Source organism: Gorilla gorilla, chromosome 18 (genome assembly GCF_029281585.2).
Source record: "Gorilla gorilla gorilla isolate KB3781 chromosome 18, NHGRI_mGorGor1-v2.1_pri, whole genome shotgun sequence".
In the NCBI taxonomy this organism is placed as follows: domain Eukaryota; kingdom Metazoa; phylum Chordata; class Mammalia; order Primates; family Hominidae; genus Gorilla; species Gorilla gorilla.
The window spans coordinates 67640771-67660383 of record NC_073242.2 but is presented as its reverse complement, the minus strand read 5'-3'; the positions used below and the strand labels follow the sequence as shown (position 1 = coordinate 67660383).

The 19613-nt window shown below is 34.5% G+C and overlaps 1 long non-coding RNA gene across 2 annotated transcripts in view; it reads right to left on the bottom strand.

Moving 5' to 3' along the window:
• LOC129527392 (uncharacterized) overlaps positions 1 to 19613 on the bottom strand; it is a 124370-nt gene that overhangs the window by 103859 nt on the left and 898 nt on the right. The window lies entirely within an intron of this gene.

Below are 19613 nucleotides of genomic sequence, written 5' to 3'. Positions count from 1 at the left end.
GAGAAAAGAGATTTTAAAAATCATATAAACTTTAAAAACAAATGAACAAGTGGCCACCCCATAAACATACCCTTTTGCATCAAGTGGTTGGACTCACATTTGACAAGCTGCTTATTTGTTCAAGTAGCAGATGATGATCAAACTTTCCAATCTCTAAAATAGCTCCCAGATTCTAGATTACTCAATTACCCTTCATTTCACAGCAAGTAGCTATAATAAAATAATCTAAATAAAACTCTTTTTTTTCTTTTTTTTTTTTTTTTTTGAGACGGAGTCTTGCTCTGTCACCCAGGCTGGAGTGCAGTGGCGCGATCTCGGCTCACTGCAAGCTCTGCCTCCCGGGTTCACACCATTCTCCTGCCTCAGCCTCCCGTGTAGCTGGGACTACAGGCGCCCGCCACCACGCCCGGCTAATTTTTTGTATTTTTAAATAGAGATGGGGTTTCACCGTGTTAGCCAGGATGGTCTCAATCTCCTGACCTTGTGATTCGCCTGCCTCAGCCTCCCAAAGTGTTGGGATTACAGGTGTGAGCCACCATGCCCAGCCTAAATAAAACTCTTTAATTCAACTTCTCAAAAGTAAAAGAGTGGGTTTACATATAATTTGAGCAAACCAGAGAGGACTATTCCCTTCATCAGAGACTTTCTGACACTATTAGAGTGAAAGAACCAGTCTTGCAATTAGTTACATAAAACCACAACCAAATTCAGAAGTCAGTACCAAATTTAGCAACCCTATCATTTTTCAAGGTTGTACCAGTTTTTACTAGACAAAGCAAATGAAGCCTAGGAAAATAACCTGAACATGTTCACGTTTAGAAAAGTCTACTCTTCTATAGTCCTATTTAACCAATGTCATGAGATCCTTAAGTTTATGAAAGTATTTTCTCTTCTATGAAAGAAGCAAAAAAAAAATTATTTTTCTTAGCTTAGAAATCTTTAAGGCAAACCCAGGTCCACTCTCGTGACCTTATCTTTTTTATTCCTTTCTTTCTCCCTAGGTATCTGTAACATGGTTATTTTCATTATTTTCTCACTTATTTTTTTCTTGTGAATCACCTGTGGCTTTTTAGTATAGCAAATACGTTAGGCTAAATTAAAAAATCGGGTTTCTTTTCTCACTAAGTAAATAACTGATTATAATATTTCATCTTGAATTAACATTATTCTTAATTGTCTGTGCACCTTACCTTACACTTTTAGCAGTCATATGCACTTCCTTCTAGTTTCTCTGACTTTTTTGCACATCAGTCTCCTCGGAAGAGAAAAATCTAACTTGTTTTTTTTAAATGGGGTCTCACTCTGTCATCCAGGCTGGAGTGCAGTGTCACTATCTCAGCTCACTGTAGCCTCAACATTTTGGGCTCAAGTGATCCTCCCACTTCAGCCTCCAAGTAACTTGGACTACAGGCGCTCACCACCACACCGGCTAATTTTTGTATTTTTTGTAGAAACAGGGTCTCACTATGTTTCCCAGGCTGGTCTCAAACTCCTGAGCTTAAGCAATCCACCTGCCTTGGCTTCCCAAAGTGCTGGATTACAGGCGTGAGTCACCACACCTGGCCAACCATGAAATGTAGACATTACTAGAGTCAGGCATACCTGAACTCTCTAGTCATTCATTAATCCAGGCTCTCCTGTCATTCATTAATTCTGTGGCCTTAAGATATAAAAATTCTCTGAGCTTATTTTCTGAATAAAATGAGGGATATAATACAGATTACATCAAATTATTAAATAAACTAATGTGTGGACACAACTCTTCACAGAGAGTGTGGCACAGGTGAGGAACCAATGGTCATGCTGGGGTTGCTCTCACTCACTGGTTTTGATTGTTTGCTCCACATGAAAACACACTGTCTCAAAAACACACCTGATTTTCTTCCAGACATGACATGTAGAACACCCCACTAGCCATGACTCTAAATCAATCTCTGTAGTACCATTTACCCAGCAATTGTGCCTCCTGAGGCAGTAACTATCTATGTGCACTGACCTAGAGGCTGGCAGTTTCAATGAAACCCTGCCTCCCCTTTCTTCTTTTCATTCCTCTACTAGAAGCAACACTTTTGTTCTAAGACACAAGTCAAAGACATTGATCTTACACAATAGAAAATTGTGGCTCACACACCTAGAATTCCCATCATTCTAATACGATACAGAGAGCTACTCTGTTAAGATCCAGACCTTTCAAGGCACACTGGCCAGGCAGCATCTCCACTTAAATCAGAAGGGAACAGCCCACCATGAGTAACCAGCATGCTGCTGCTCCTCCCCAAAGCTGCCGTTCTGCAGCTGACTCGGGGACTTCGAAACAACTTCTGTAGTGGCAAAGGCTGCTCCCAGCTTTTACATACTTTTCAATTCATATAATAGACATTTCACAGAAAGTTGTTGATAGATTTTCTTCTGCCTGTGCACATCAGTTAAATGTGTTTTATTTCCCTTCTGGGCTGTGTGCTGGCAGAGAATAACACAATGAAGAGGTGATAGTATGCCTTTCCAGGCCCTTTATGGCCAAGATTATGAAAGAAGGGCTTTGACGAAGAATGTTCAGGCCGACTATAATAGTTTTCCTTTTAGTGTATTATTGTTGCCATGTGTTTGCTGCTGTCTGGAGCAATAAAAAAGCTCTGAAATATTTGTCTGTGTCCTCCATAGACCCAAGAGTTTCCATAAGAGAAATCACTTGGAAAATCACACTATTGCTCCAAATAAAATATTAAGACAAAAAACTTGTTGAAATGTTGAGCTAAAATACTAAAGAATTAGGACCACAGCTGTAATTTATGAGGATATGAGTGCCTTCGCCTCCTAAGGGCCTTTCCACTCCCACCACAGGCACATGTTTGGTATTGTTCTCACACAACATAGATGCCACCAACCAGAACGAATTGCTTTGGGGATCCTCAGAAGTTCTGACAGGATAGATTGGATGGACAAGGAAAGCTGTCATGATTCATTTCTTGAGTAGACGGACACTTAGTAAACCAATAGTCAGTTCTTACAATTTTATTTGAAGAAATGATGATTACTTCTTTTGTACATGAAAAATACTTTTTCTTTCTTCCTGTCATCCTAAATGTAGATTTATTTACTTAAGTTGAAAAATTTGGCCTCAAAATGTAACAAATTGATTAATGATAATAATCTATCAGAAAGGAAGTGAGCCCAACATCAGTAACATCAATAATCTTTGAGTATTCATGAATTCTCTCTAAACTCAATCTTAACAGAAATATTCTCATTAAGAAAATCTCTAACAGAAGAGACAATTTGCACTCAGGCCCACAATTTCATCTTCACTATTCAAATTTAAAGACAGATTTCTGTGTTTATTCTCAGTACCCAGAAAAAGTAGGCACTCAATGAATGTTGTGGTAAGTAAACTTCATGTTTTAGCACTTAGCCACACGCAACTTTAGTATTGCTTGAAAGTTGTTCACTTGCTTATGAACCTGAAAAATAAGTCTTGGATGTTTAGTTATCCCAAGACCTAACACAGTGTGCCTATTTGCTCTCAAATATTATCAACATCAAAGAAGTTTTTAGTTTGCCAAAATGTTAGATTGAGTGAAGTCCCTATAATCAAGGTAGATTATCTGCATTGCCCAAGTTTTGTGTCCTCAGATTTTTATAGACATTATTGCGCATCTTCTGTTGACATTTTGTTTATGCCAAGTAGGATCTTTGTTTTTCCTAACCCAAAAGGGCTGAAAGAGAAGCTTTTGACTTAACAATTAATTCAGCATTTACCTATTTTATTTGTCTACAAAGTAATATGCTCATATGCTGGAGTGGAGGAAAGAAAGGTGGCTAGAAAGGTTAAAATGAGGTGTAGAAAGTAAAAAAAAAAATGCTGTGATATAGAGTACAGATTTTACAAACAAGAATGTTATGGAAGAAAACAGTCAGTGTTTTGCTGAGATTACAAAGCTTAATTAGTGATAGCGGAGATCAGAAAAAAAATGCAATCAAGAGCAGAGTGTGGGGGATATGGGAGGTATTCAGCTAATGCTTCCGGAAATGATCTAAGTGATTCATTTGCAGAAAGAAAGGCTAGCTAGACATTAACTTGTCTGTAAAATGGTAATAATAGGAATCTGCTTTGCCTGTATCATAGGATTGGTATAAAGACAAAAAGAGATAATACATGGAAAAACCTGCAAACTATAATGAACCACCAGTGAATGCAGGTTCCTCCTATCAACCTCATCTTGCCTGATAACTCACACATTCTTCCAGTCTCGAAATTCCTTAAGTCTTTGGGTTGTACAAAATAAATAGTTTCCTGATCTCTCTTTTTTATTGAGATAGAAATTTTCTATGCATACTTTACTTAAAATGAATGACATTGTTACTGGCTCTGGAAATTAGAGAAAACTGGTTCTTTCTGATCACAACCTTGATCCTAGAGATGAAATACTCCACCTGGCAAGAGAGGAAAATCCAGGCCTCATGTCATGCCCTAAGCATGGTTTATGTTGGCACCACTCTTTCCCTATATCCCACCACCAAGAGAGCTGAAGCTCAGATAAGATGCATAACTCAATGGGTACTGGCTATACACTGAGAAACTGAGAGAACAAAGGACAATCCACAGTGTGACAACAAGCATGTCAGAGCTGGTCCTTGTCCCTTTATCCTTGATAGAGGCAACATGTGCCAAGGGAGGCAGGTGACTGAACAGTTTTATCCGTTCTCTCTTTAGTCATTAATTCATCCAGTGAACATTTATTGGGCAGCTATTATGTGTAAATCACTACATGAAAAGCCAATGGTAATACTAAAACAAAACAAAAAAAACTCTAATTTCTCAAACAGCATATAGATTCATTAAAAATACTGTTATCCAGTATGGAAATGAATGTCATGAATAAATGGTGCTCAATCATTCCCCCAGCTTCCAATACTTTTTAGTTCTTTTATCTGGAGCCAGATTACAAGGAAATCAAAAGTCATGCTCAGGAATTTTCACAGAGAAACTACTGAAGGATTGTGAGAAGAGACTTAATTAGCCTGAACCTGATTTACTATTGAATTTGGGAAGAAAAAATAAAACTAAAATCAACTAAAAGGTTCTAACAATAGACTATTTGTGAGATGACAAGGAAGGACTTAACCAGAGCAACAGAACTGAGAACAAAATAAAATAAATGCTTCAAGAGGCCACAAAGTAGAGGATGATTTTCAATGGAAATAAAACAGCTATAAAAGTTGAAGAAGGGAGAATAGATAATAAGAAAGAAAAGAGAAGCAGAAGGAAAAAGAGAAGCAGCACCCAAAGTAAAAGAGAAAAGGAGATGTAAGAGGAGAGGTCGCATCAGACTTTTTCCTTGAGTGCCTGGTTATTTTTTACTATGTGTTGCTCACTGCTTTTGAAAACTTATTCTTGGGTCTTATTTGTGGTAACTTCCTCCAGAGAGAAATTCTGTTGGCTTGTGTCAGGAACCTAGGACTTCCACAAGTTCCCAAACTCCTAAAACTAAATCCTGAGTTTAAAATGTTCTGGACTACCCAAGCAGTATGTCTTTGGATTACAGTATGCTTGAGGGTCTACTTGTGGTTACACCTTCTTAGGAATCCCCTTCCACTCCTGCTCTGCGTAGCACAAAAGTACTTTTCCTGTGGAACACACTGGGGCCATGTGGAGAGAGGGTTTAGGTATAATTCACCATAAATCTAAGAATGATTTCTTTGATTTCTGTGCCTTTGATCACATAGGACTGTCAAAATGAAGTTCCAGTTTGCCAAATGGGCAAATGTCCTCAGGATCAAAACAGCCTAAATTTGTAGCTTACCTCCTCTACTTTCCCATAAGTATCAGCCTGATAATGGCTTACCGTGTAGTTAGTTCTTCAATTATTTTAAGGAGATTTTAAAAAATTTTATATTCTGCATTTTAGTTGTTTTCAATAGAAGATTTGATCCAAATAATCTAGCCTACCAAATTCCTGGATGTGAAACAAAACAATAAATTCAAATCTCTACACAAAAAGTGTTGTGGTCAGCCATGGAAATACCTGGTCCCAAATCTGATGGCAAAGAGTAGGAAACATGTATAAGAAATTCCTATACTTCAGAAAGAAATCAGTATCTGAAAAACTGAGGTTAATAAGTTTATCTGACGATAGTTATAAACACATTTATACACCACTAAAAACTGTTATTAGGCCATCAACCAACAGTACATAGAAAATACTCATAATGATGTATATTCTAAGTATCAACAAATCTCTTACATTTTCAAAGCAAAATTCAATCTGAATAAACAGAAATAGATTTTTTAAACTCTTAAGCTTATAAAACGACCTGTTTAAAATTGCTTTCTAGGATTCCAGTCATAAGCTAGAACAACAATGACAAATCCTTGTTTCTCAATCTTAATTACAGTGGAATAAAAACCAAAAGTTTTTGGAATGGTGCTATGTTTTATACTGATACTCTTACTGTGTTTATAGTGGCATTAAATAATTTGAACGACTCTTCTGCAACTGAAGTGGAATATATGCTTTAGAGTATTGAAGAAGGATTTAGCTGAAGTTTCGAGTCTCATCACTTATTAGTTCAAACTATCAGCATAACAGAACTAAAAAGAAAAATGACACTATATTCATTATGTGATTTAAGCATAAAACACTGCCATGATAAATATTTGGAAATTCCAAGCTTTTATAAAAGCACACTTTATGTACTGTATCAGCATTCAACCCTTTAGGGTGTACACTGTGGACTGCCTCGTGGGGGGAGTTTATCTCATTTCATTTTCATTCTACATTCCACTTGTGAGTTGCCAACTAAATTGCTTCTTGGTTTATAGTATGGAAGACTTCATAATGTTTAGTTGGAATTGCTTACTTTTAAAGTACGCTGATAGAAAACCCAGTGTGGTTTGAAATATCCTCACCAGATGTTTGGATAGATGTGAAACCAACACATATCAAAAGGAGATCCAAACTACCATTAGCTGTATAATACATAGGCTCATACATTTAACAACTTCAACGGATCAAAACACATTAAAACTCTTCAGGGGAAATGAACTTAGTTCTTCCATTTTCCATTACTAGGAACTCAAATTCTACCCATCCTCTTTGGACTATCAGGATCTCAATAAATGTCAAGTAATAATGAGCTACAAGGACAGTGTAAGTAATTTAATGTGACTGGACAATGGAACAGTTTGATACGGTCACCAATACAGATTCATACTTTTAGTCTGAAAAACATAAGTTTAGTCACTAGAACAAAGAAAATGACAGTCTTATTTCTTTCCAAACCAGTCAGGCCACACCTAGTATAAGATGCTTAATTCTGAGCATTATACCTTAAGAAGGATAAAGACAAGTGGGATGTGCTTGGCAGATAAGAATCAGGAGGCTGGGCACAATAGCTCATGCCTATAAGGGAGGGCAAGGTGGGAGGATAACTGGAGCCCAAGGAATTCACAACCGGCCTGGACCCATCTCTGCAAAGAAAAAAATTTTTTTTTAATTAGCCAGGTATAGTGATGCACGGCTGTGGTCCCAGCTACTCGGGAGACTGAGGTGGGAGGATCCTTTGAGCCTGAGAAGCCGAGTGAGCTGTTATGGCACCACTGCACTCCAACCTGGGCAACAGAGCAAGACCCTATCTCAGAAAAAGGAAAAAAAAAATCAGGAGAGTTACAGGACCCTGAATCTACATAACAAAAAGAGCAACTACAAGGATAGGGCTATATGACCTGGTTTGGGCCAGGACTCAGGGAAGAGTGGATTCATGGGAACAACCCTTTCTAAATATTAAAAATAGAAATATACAAAAACAATGAATTTTACATGGATTCCCAAGGAAAGAAATTAGAAATAATATGTGTAAAATAAGCTATGGAGAGAGACTTTCAACTAGAGTTGTTTGTGGATGGAATGAACTGCTACGACCGGTAGGTAGTAGTGAACTAAACTACTCCTTCAGGGTATACTTGTTAATCCACACTAAGTATCCATGCACCATCACACAATCTTGCCTAAGCTGTGCTGTTCCCTGAACCAGTCCCCTTCTGTGACTACCTGGCAAAATATAACTTCAATCATTCTACTCACACATTGCCCTTTCTACAATTTTCCCTGACATCACTCTTTCCCCTAAACCTTCCCATCCTTAGAATTAATCATCACCTCATCCCAGCTTATGCAGCACTTTTTGTGTTTTCTATTACAGTATATACCTACACTAAAGTATAACAAAACATATAGACTATTATAATTATATTCTTGGTAAATGTGTTGTGTCTGGCATAATTTTAGTGCATTTATTGTACGTAACAGATTTGTTTAGAAATGTAGATAATATACAAATAATAGATGCAGAGTCAACCTAGATGACTTTAAGACACTGAGATTCTATGGTACTAGAAAATGTAGAGACACGTTTAAGGACTTTTAGCAGTGAACACAGAAGATTCTCTAACACCGACATGCCTAAAAAAGTACTACACATGTACCCTTAAACAGAACTAGAAAGACTCAGAATCCAGTACATTTCTTCCAACAGTAAAAACAAAAAATTCATGCAAAAACTCCATAGGTATAAGTTGGACATTTTAGATATCCAAAAAACAACCTTTAATTGAATAGCAATATAAATGATATTCTAAATAAAACAGAATGATAGATACAGAAAGATAATAGGAGGTTGTCAAGAAATATGAAGGAGTATGTGTATTCAGCCAGTAGTTACCAGATTACAAATCCATAAAACAAAAATTATTCATTATCCTCTTTTTCTGGGCTCTATTTTGAACTTACTCATTGACATATGCCAAAACTATAAAAGTAAGACAAAGCAGGAAACCTATAGTCTCACCACCAAGTCAAATATTTCCATTGTGACCAGTCTTTCCACGTGCAGCTACATGGACTGTGAATTAAGTCCAAACATATTTACCTTAAGCCATTCTTGTTGAGCTTTGAGAAATCTCTACTTTTAAAGAAAAACAGGTCTACAAGACCATGAAACATTATTTCTCATATTTAAAAGAAGCAGCGAAAACACTTGAAAAAATACAAATAAGTACAAATAAGCCAAAAACCTTTGTTTTTTGCATTATGCATTCTGTTTCTCGTAAAAGATGAATGATGAGAAAACAAAAATATAAATTTGACTTTAAAAGAAACATTCAGGGTGTTTCAAATGATCAGCAAAGATTCAACTTAATCCCCTAAAAAACTAGTAATAGTTGTTAATGACTGCAATAGTACCAATTATAGATAACCAGGGAGAGGATCCAAACAAATGAGAAAAATGCATAAGATAGCATTTTAATTATAATGCTCAATATAAATATGAGGTTAAAAATCATTATTCTGCATTATTCTTCAAGGTGAAAGACTCATACAATTACACAGCCAATGAAATGTTGCTTATTGCAAAAAGAAGATGATCTTATAAAAATTAAATTCTAAAAAAGATACAAATTAAATGCATATCATGACTGTGTGTATGTCAGAAATATCTGATAACAGACTAGAAAGAAAAGCAGCAAAAAAAAAAAAGAAAAAAAACATAGGGTTTGGTGTTAAGATTTTAGGTAACTTTTTTTGGTTTTCCAAATTTGTGCTAATATTATGTCACTTTTGTATTATTAAAATTTCATTTGAAATTTGTTAGGAAGACCTGGAAAACAGTGCTTATGGTGGGAGACAGATTTCTCAAGAAACAATCCTGTGATAATTTCCCAACAATCTTGAAGCCTCAATGAAGTTCTTCATGACATCCTTGCAGACTGGATAATGAAATGTGGGCCTTTGTGCGGAAACAGGGAGATTCTCACCTGGCTAAATGACCACTCCCAAGGGAGCTGAAGACCAATGTCGATAAGATTCTACTGGACACAAGAGCTCTCTTCACAAGACTGTCCTGTGCACTACATGTGACAGTGAGGCAGACACACACTGAGAAACATGTTGCACACGTTAGAAAGTACTAGAAATGATTACAATTAGACACTGTATAACAGACTAAGATTTTTTGTTTAATTTGTATAGACTAGAAAAATTTGAGCTAGATCTACAAGATTGCAACTTAACAAAGATAAATCTAAAGTCCTCTACTAGGTCCAAATATTAACTGTATAAGTGGGGCACAAGGAAATATAGCTAAGAGACCAAATATCTGAGGAAAACGCAGGCATTTTAATTGTCACTCAACAGCATGGCATGACTGCCAATAAAGCAAATACAATTCTAGACTGCTGAAAAGAGAAGACGGTCGTGCCATATACCGTGTTCAGTACCACATTCTATAAAGGACAGTCATGAACTAAGTACTTGGAAAAAAAGGAGCAGATTTAAGAATAACATTCACATTTTAAAGGAGAAGTTACCTAAGAAGTGGGTAGGCATATTTGGTGCAGTTTAGGGGCTGAGGGGAGTTAGAATCAATGGTATAGAGACTGGAAAGAAGCAGATTTGGGTTCAATATAAGCAAGACTTTTCTCACCAGAAAGCAGCCCAAATACAGATCAGGCTCCTAGCAAAGGCAGTCATACGGAAGCACACATTAACTCTTACATGTGGTCAGGGAAGCTACAGAAAAGACCCCTGCACTATATAAGAGATAAGCATAGACACCTGCAAAATCTCTTCCAGCTGCTACACTTCTTGATGTGTTAAACCAACGGAGGCACAGTATGGGAAGCACAACTATACCAACACTGAAAATGAAATGATTCTCTATGAAATTTTCTCACTAAGAATCAAACAAATGGTTATTTTCTCTAGAAACTGTGGAGCAGATGCCACACTCCCCCAAAACACTAAACACGTGCACCCAGGTTTACAACATAGCACAGAATGCCGTACATATTCTCATATTCTATTATCCCCAAAATCAGGTGGTACCTTACAATCGCAGTCGGCCAGGTTGCAGTAGTGTAGTTGTCCTTGCCTGATCACATGCACACCTGATCATCACTGTTAATGCCAGTTACTTAAGTTAAATAGTGCATGCTTCAGGTATTACACATCTTAAGCTTAATGACACTATAGTTCAGTAATAAAAAGTTAAACATAGAAAGTAACTAAAATACTCAGTGGGGCACAAACTTGTATTAACTTAAGAACATCTGCCACTTGACGGATGTCTACAATTCTGTATTTCCCTGCAAAGTAATCAATTCATTTTGCTATTTGTTTTAGACATATACACAAGAGTAAAATGATACAAATCCATGTCTCAATAAATCTAAATAAGCTTATCAATAAGTATAGAATATTAAGAATCTCAGTGGTGAGAAAGAGTTGAGTCATAGTTTAATCAGAAGAGCTTGTGCTTTCCTAATGGTACATAAAATAATGATGCATCTGAAAATCGGTGTTGCAGAATCAGTGAAATACAGAGTGTTTCTTGCAAAGGTGATATAGATTTTATAGACAGAGCACTTTATTTTTAATCTCTCTTTAATATACGGGAATCTTAGAATTGCAGAGTTGGATGAAACCTTGGAAGTCATTTGAACATAAACTCAATCTAGCATATAAACCCTTTCAATGATATATCTAATGTGCTGGATGACAACTTTTAAAGAAGCTGAAAGACATCCACCAATTGTGGAACGTATGCTATCCAAAAGAAGAATTCTAAAGTTAAGTCCCCTCAAAAAAGGGGGAGAGAGGTTTGACCTCAATGAAATTTAAGATTTACGTTCTGTGAAGGACATCACAGATAGAGCAAGCACAGAAGTGACAGCTGGAAGAATATATCTGCAACATATATACCTGATAAAAAGTTAATAGGAATTCCTACAAATTAGCAATAAAAACTGAATGCACAAAGGATAGGAAGAGGCATTTGACAGAAAGAAACGCCAGAATTTCTAAATCTATAAAGTGAGTTCAACCCCATTATTAATTAGAGGTACAGCTATGACATTATATAACTCTCCTCCAGTTTGCAGAGTAAAAGGGTAGATCTTAATTTTAATGATGTGAAACAGAAAGTTTATTAAAAAGAGGCATGAAATGAAAGAAGTAAATATCCATGTGATTTGTTTTTATACATCCAGTGTCTTAAAGCAGGGACCTGTACAGAGAAATAAACTATATTTTATGATTTCCAAGTAAAAACATATATATTTAATTTGTTTTTATTACTAGAATTTGTTTTTGTTTCAGAAAACAACATATTTACAAACTTGAACACTGTTTAAGCACAACCTAGTCAGGGAAACATTCACCGTGTCTATTTCAGAAATAAGACACTTTATGTTAACTAATGTAGTGGAAAGGACTACATTAATGATTTGCCATTTTAAGGAGAATGACAAGCTAAGTAACAGCTGTCAGTAGGTCAAACACAATTCAATCGGCATAGTTAGTTCTAAAAAACATTTAAATAGGTTCTTTAGCTGGGAAGTCCACATATTACTCAGTAATTCTAGGACTAATCAAAAGCAAATAGAAAAAAACAATTCTCACTAGCTTGGGGTCAGTGAAAACCTATTTGACCTATGCCAAAAAGGGAGGTTCTCCATTCAAACAGATGGATAAAAGCTCCAAGTACAGTTATCTCACTAAAATTCCAAACAAGTCACAATGAACACATGACACAAAAAGCCAACATTGACTTTATATTTTAGTTGTGTGTACGTATATTATATGTATGTGTACACAGACACATCTAGAGACTAATTAAGTTAGTGATTGCAAATTTTATATATAAAAATGCCCATATATTTAAAAGTCAAAGAATAGTTGTCTTTTTTATATAGTCACTAAAGACAGATATATAATATGTATATATACTAACAGACAATGTGAATTCAACAGGTATCATTTTAATGATATCATGCTGTACAAAAATATAAAGAAAATATATTTGAAAAGAAAAAAAAAGTTTGCAAATTCCAGGTAATAAATGAAAAAATGAATTACAAGAACACCCAGAAACCCAAAGGAAGCTGTTACAGATCACTGAATTTTTGGAATCTGAAAACTCTGTAGTTTTATATTTTATTATTGTAGATAATTGTATACACAAGCCCCCACAGAATAATGCCTTGTCTGTTGTTCTTGAGAGAGAGTAGAACAGATGGTTCTAGTCAAAGCCCCTCGGCGACTGAGCATTATCACCTATCTAGGGAAGGAGATGGTGATGCGGGGGTGGCAAAAAGGAAGATGAAGGCTTCTGGGAAGAGAAAGAGGGTGTAGCTTAAGTAGAAAATGGACAGCTAAAACGATGAGGGGTGAAACTGAATGTAAATTATGCCTGGCTTTAAATATAAGAGTTGTAATATTTTATTAGTAATAAATCCACTGTTTTCCCCCCTTAAACTGCTGTCACACACATGCTAGTGGCCCTTGACAAATGCCTGAAATCTTTGCCATCATTATTACACAGGAAAGGCTTTGAAAGAATTCCAAGCAATCCATCCATGTCATACTTTGACAAAGCAAGGGAGAGGCCACGGGAAGAAGAGCTTCAGCTCCCAGTGAAGAGTTAAGAAAGTGAGCCTTTACTCCAGGCTCCAGTTCTGCCCTAAAACCTAGCTGTTTGACTGTAGAAAGGACTAGGATCTTCTCGTAGCAAGGCAATTACCAGTCTACATGGTTAGGATAGTGACAAACAAAAGAAACATGTCAAATAAATAAATGGTTACCATTACATAGAATTTATTTGCAGGTACTTTCTAAATTTAGTACCATGACTATAAAAATAAACAAAACAAAACAAAAAACCTTTCAAACTACCAAAGCATGTGAAAACAAACTATAAAGCTGTTTCAATACTCCCTTATGTTAGTTTTAAGAAAACAAAAAAAAAAAAACTAAACTGGGACAATAAGAAAATTACACATAATATTATTATTTTTTTTTTTTGAGACGAAATCTCTTTGTCACCCAGGCTGGTGTGCAGTGGCACGATCTCGGCTTACTCACTGCAACCTCCGTCTCCCAGGTTCAGGTGATTCTCCTGCCTCAGCCTCCCGGTAGCTGGGATTACAGGTGCCCACCACCACACCCGGCTAATTTTTATATTTTAGTAGAGATGGTGTTTCGCCATGTTGGCCAGGCAGGTCTCAAACTCCTGACCTCAGTCGATCCACCTGCCTCAGCTTCCCAAAGTGCTGGGATTACAGGCGTAAGCCACCGCGCCCAGCCACATAAATTATTTTTATAATTACTCTTCAAATAAGGAAAATTTAGTAACAAAGAAAGTAATCTACTTGAAATATTTTTAGCTATTATAGATTAACAAGGATAAACACCAATCTAAGAATTTGTACGTAGTTTATAACTTTATTTAGAAACAAAATCTTAAATCCTTATGGTAATTTCATAAAAGGTAGAAAAAGTCTAATTTTTATACGCTTAGTTGAGAAACACTTAAAGCAAACCCTGCACTGAACTGAAAATTTCCACAAGACATATAAAGAAACTTATAAAAGCTCGGAGTAAACCTCTTAGGAATGTCTTGATTGGGGTTAAAATATGGCTGATAATAAGCTTAAAAAAACTAACTTAGGAACAAGTTTGCCACCTTGACAGTATGAAATGCCATTAAATTGAAAATGGAATCTGGATGGCTTTAAAATAATTGAATCTATGCTAGCTATAAATCCTGGAATCTTTTACTTGGGAATCCAAGGTTTAAATACAATGACAGTTAAGATGAAAAGTTTTATTATTATATAAGTATTTTTCTTTGACTTTTAGAAACTCTACAAATCAACAGAAATCCCTTATTCAAGTAAAAAATTAACAAAAAAAGAACGCTTTAACAATTTTTTTTCTGCTATAGGTGGAATTTGTGCTGTGCTTGGGATACCACCATACTGTCTCTTATAAAGATACATTTTTAAAACATTTACTTTTTGTTCTCTAAGTCATCTACGTTTAACCACTATTTTTACATTATAAACTCTCATTTAGCATACATTTACTACAGCGGCCAATAATGATCTATTATTATACAAATCAAATATGTGTTTTAAACTTAACTACTTCTCCAAACAGCTACTTCCCCTTCCCCACAAAAAAGCATCAATTCGTTAAATAGAAATTTCTGGAAAGTTGTACTTGAGTGAAAGTACAGTATTAAGAAGCTTAGTTTTCATAATCACATCCTATATAGTCAATATAGTTACGGCATGAAATAGGTTTGTTTGTGTTTTTCCCTGGTGAGCAATTTTGAGGCACAACAGGTTCTACTATAATTGTCTGTAAGTTATAATAAATACCAAAGCTAAATGTAGAAAATTAACACTGGCACCTAAATTTATTTACATGCCTCAGAATCATTTCATGGAAGTTCATGTATATTTATTTACCTGTAAGAAAACTCAGCAAATCAACTTATTCATTCAGATTTCTATTTTATAGAAAATATTCACATACTAATTTTCTCTAGATAAGATATTCCCATATTAACAGTATGACCAAAAGCTTATACAGCATTCAACTTTAATTTATACTTTCTGACAAAATAGAATATAATGCCTTTTCTATCCCAGAATTTCAACTATTCTGCATTAAGTTTTTAAAAAGGTGCAAGATAACTTTATATAAAGATTTTAAATGTTTCTTGAGAAAAACCATTATATGCTAATATCTGACAATTGTTTCTCCCAAAAAGTATGATTTTTAAAAGAAACTGAACTTTTCATCCTTAGGTTTTATTAACACTGATGTTTTCATTAGACAGGACATGTAATTTATATTGATAAGCACAATACCACTTCAAAAACAAATTGGACAATCATGAAATTTTGGGGTTGTAGGAGATCTTGGAGAACATACAGCATAACTCTTTCCTATTTCCCAAAGCCTCACATCCTATTTTACAGATGGGAAAACTGAGGCCCAGAGAGACTATGTGTCTTCCTCACAAGTTTGTTTTACATGATTATAAAAGTTCTGACAAGATTAATTCCTTTAATTTCACATCACAAAGAAAAAGTACCTTGTGCTAGTTAGAATTTAGAAGGTTTTATATTTCAATATACCAATCAAAAATATAAATCAATGAGGCTTAAATCACAGAATTACAATTAAAATTGGGTTAAAGAAATGTAAATAAATTGCCAATATAGTGAAATTGTCATTTCATGTGTCAACCCTATAGTTATCTTTTGGATTTATTACAAATTCCTATGAGATAAATAACTTCTAAGTTTTCAAAAGGTGGCCACATCTGTGTTCTTCTAATGTCCTACACATTACAACAATTAATATTTTTATCATTACACTGATGTTTCAATAAGATACCTCTATATGCAACCAACTATTTTATTTTATAAAGCTCTACGAGAAAGGTCTAAAGTCACAATACAATGTAAATCAACTACAGATTATTCCGTAAAATATTTTATATGTGGCAACAAACATATGCCTTTAAGTTTGACTACTACAAATGGAAGACTATTAATAAAAACTAAATGACAGCAACAAAATCTATGTCACTGACGAGTCAAGATAGTATACATAGCATCAGATCATAGAGCTAATGTTAAAAAAACTCAAACATGTGATGGGGCACTACACAAAATGTCATGTGCTAACATCTGGAATTAAGATTACTTACAGTGGAAAAAATAAAACGTCCCCGAAAAGTGAAGGCACTCATTAAATCTTGGCACTCTTTTTATAGTTGTTTTACATATAGAAATGTAATTCTTACAAAGAACTAATTTCACTAAAGGTTACAATTGTACTAGTATTTTCTGTAAGAATGCAAGAAAATGAGTAAGATTAGTCAAAACTCTGTTAACTTCTATGTTATTATGAAAGATATTGCAATTTTTGTATTAAACATTTCATGTGCCTATGACCTGATATTACTGAGATTTTTTTTTTAAAAGTGAGCATTTAAGTGTCAAAATTTTACTGAAAAGTTTTTACTGAAAGTACTAATTTAGTATGTAATTTATGTTACATTATAAAAAACAGTTTTTTACTGGCTAGGAACTAAAAATCTCTGACCAGATAAGGGTTTAACCGGGATGTTTCTGTTGTAGTTAAAATACATCTTTTCCCAAGTGATAGAACTTGGGAAAGTTCTTATGAAATTCTTTCATAAGTAGCATGGTAAAAAAACACTAAAAAAACAAAAAAAAGAGAAAATTAAAAATGAAATTTCAGTAAAGCTTTTCAGAAGAAAAAACACAAGAAAAAGGGACAAACTAATATTTCACATATTGGAAATCCAGTAACTGCTTTATGGATTAGTCTCTGGATTCTGTGCCAACAAAGTTGCACCACCAAGAATCATCATCATATAAGATGGTTCAACCTGATAAGTGGAATCCCCAGTTAGAAACTGAGAGAAAGAGAAAAGAATCTCCCACGAAATGAGAGAAAGTATATCAAATCTATCTGAAACCATTCCTCAAGAAAGACGAACTATGAGCAATACATTTATGAACTTATGTGTTTATCTAAAATAAAGACACAACCTGTGGGGAAAAAAAGGCAATTAAATTTAGCGCCAAAATTGAACTTTAGGGCATTTATATTACACAAATTTTTCCACTAACCATTAACACTTCATTGAAAAACAATGGCCACATGAGAAAATATACTTCGTGATTACATGCAATCATCTATCAATTTAAATAATTTTCAAAGTATCTATATATGTTTAAATATTTTACATCAGATAAAAGAAAGGACAATTTGGACATAAAGGAAAATCTAAGTATCATAAGCACAAAACTTTGGTATTTTAACCTCAAACAACAGTGTGTGCTCTAGTTTATTAATCAACAGGAATGCTACTTAATTAACTATGTGAAAGTTAAAGTAAGTAAGAAAGACAAACAAGGCAAGTATTACTTAAGCTATTATTATACTATACTGGAAATTTTTCAAATATCTAAGATTTTGTAAGATGTAGTCACGTAAACATATGTAAAGCCATCATAAATTAAAATTGGTTATAAAATGCCAATAAAATATTGAAGTCCCCTATAATTCATAAAAAATCTGTTTTTAGACTTTAAAAAGGGCATCAAAAACTATAAAGTGTATCATTTTTAAAAGCCCATTTAAAAATTATAAGCAAATTGAAAAAAATGTTATTAATTATCCAACATTTAATTATTCATGCAAAATATTTATAAAATATTGTCAAGGAAAATAAATGTTCTAGTGCTAATATGAAGAAAATTAATATGCTGGTTTTTAAAAAAAGTTTTAAAACAATATTCTTCAATAAGTAACACAAATCACTTAGATTTGCCTGCTTGAGACACGATTCTTTTGAAAGCAAGCAATTGAAGGAAATGGTGTTGCAATACTGTCCGTTTAATGAAAACCGCGGCAGTGAAAAGGTCACATAAATAATCTGCACGATGTTATTGCATTAAGAAAGTCACAGTCTAAATCTAATGACTGCCAAAGAGGGGCTAAAAGTGTAAAAGAAAAAGTACGCAGTCACCTGCAAAACAGATTATATTCTGATTAAAAGCTGTTTTTAAACAACCTTTTAATCTAAAACCCATTTGCTATCTCAAAAATGACTTATAAAGAAATGTTTATGTAATTGTGACTAATTCAATTATCTTACATCCTGGTTTTAAGAAATATATGATGATGAAAGTTCAACTTATAAAATTCCATTTAATTAAATTAAAAATTCACAAACTTGCAGGATTATGTGTTTAGACATCAGAATTTTCTTTGTCCTTGTTTTCAAACCGCCTACACTACTAAAAATATTAGGGTAACACAGATAATATCTGTGCATACAAACTGAAGTTAACACAGTAGACTGCTTAAAACAGAAAAACTACATACATATCTTCTTTTTCTACTGATATGACAGAGTATAACCAATTAATCATTAATAAGTAACAAGCAACAGCCAGAATATGTTTAATGCTTCATTAAAACAACACTGAGGCCCATTACAGTACACAGCGAACGATGCTGGAAACCACCTTATACCCTCGCAAACCGCATTCCCTTCTAACCTCATTTGGGGGAAGCAGCTAGAGGATGAATGGCAATATACTCTCAAGTAAGCTTTTATTAAGTATGAGAAATAAATTATATTAAGTGTTATTTTTTGAACTCAGAAATGAGGGAAGGGGTTGTTAAGATATCAAATTTACTAAGAAAATAATTATGTGAGAAATAATGTTGCTGTCACAGGAGAGACTTGCCAGATACTGCTTTTAAGCACGTTGTTATACACACCTTTAGAATAAATTTTGTGACCCAGAGATTAGTCTGTGGTACTAAAATTCCTGAGAGTAGACCAGAAAAAAAATAGAGGGTAGGAGAAATGTTTTCCTAAACAATGTTAGCATTACTCCACTGGCATTAAGAAGCCCTTATTTCGTTTATAATTAGTAAGATACTGAGGTGATGGGATTGTTAAGGACATGTTACAAATTGCTTTTCTACAACTCACTTCCGAATCTCAGTTTCTACTAAATATGATTCTACTTCATTAGATCCTCATGACTGTGATCTCACCAAATGCAATTCTAAAACTTGAAAATTACCTTGGAAACTTGTGAGAAGCCACAGAAAGGTCCTCGGAAGCACACACATATTAAATATTAATTATAATGATGACTGTCATCTTTTATAGTGATTATGTCATTATTTAGGAATGTTAATTAAGACATA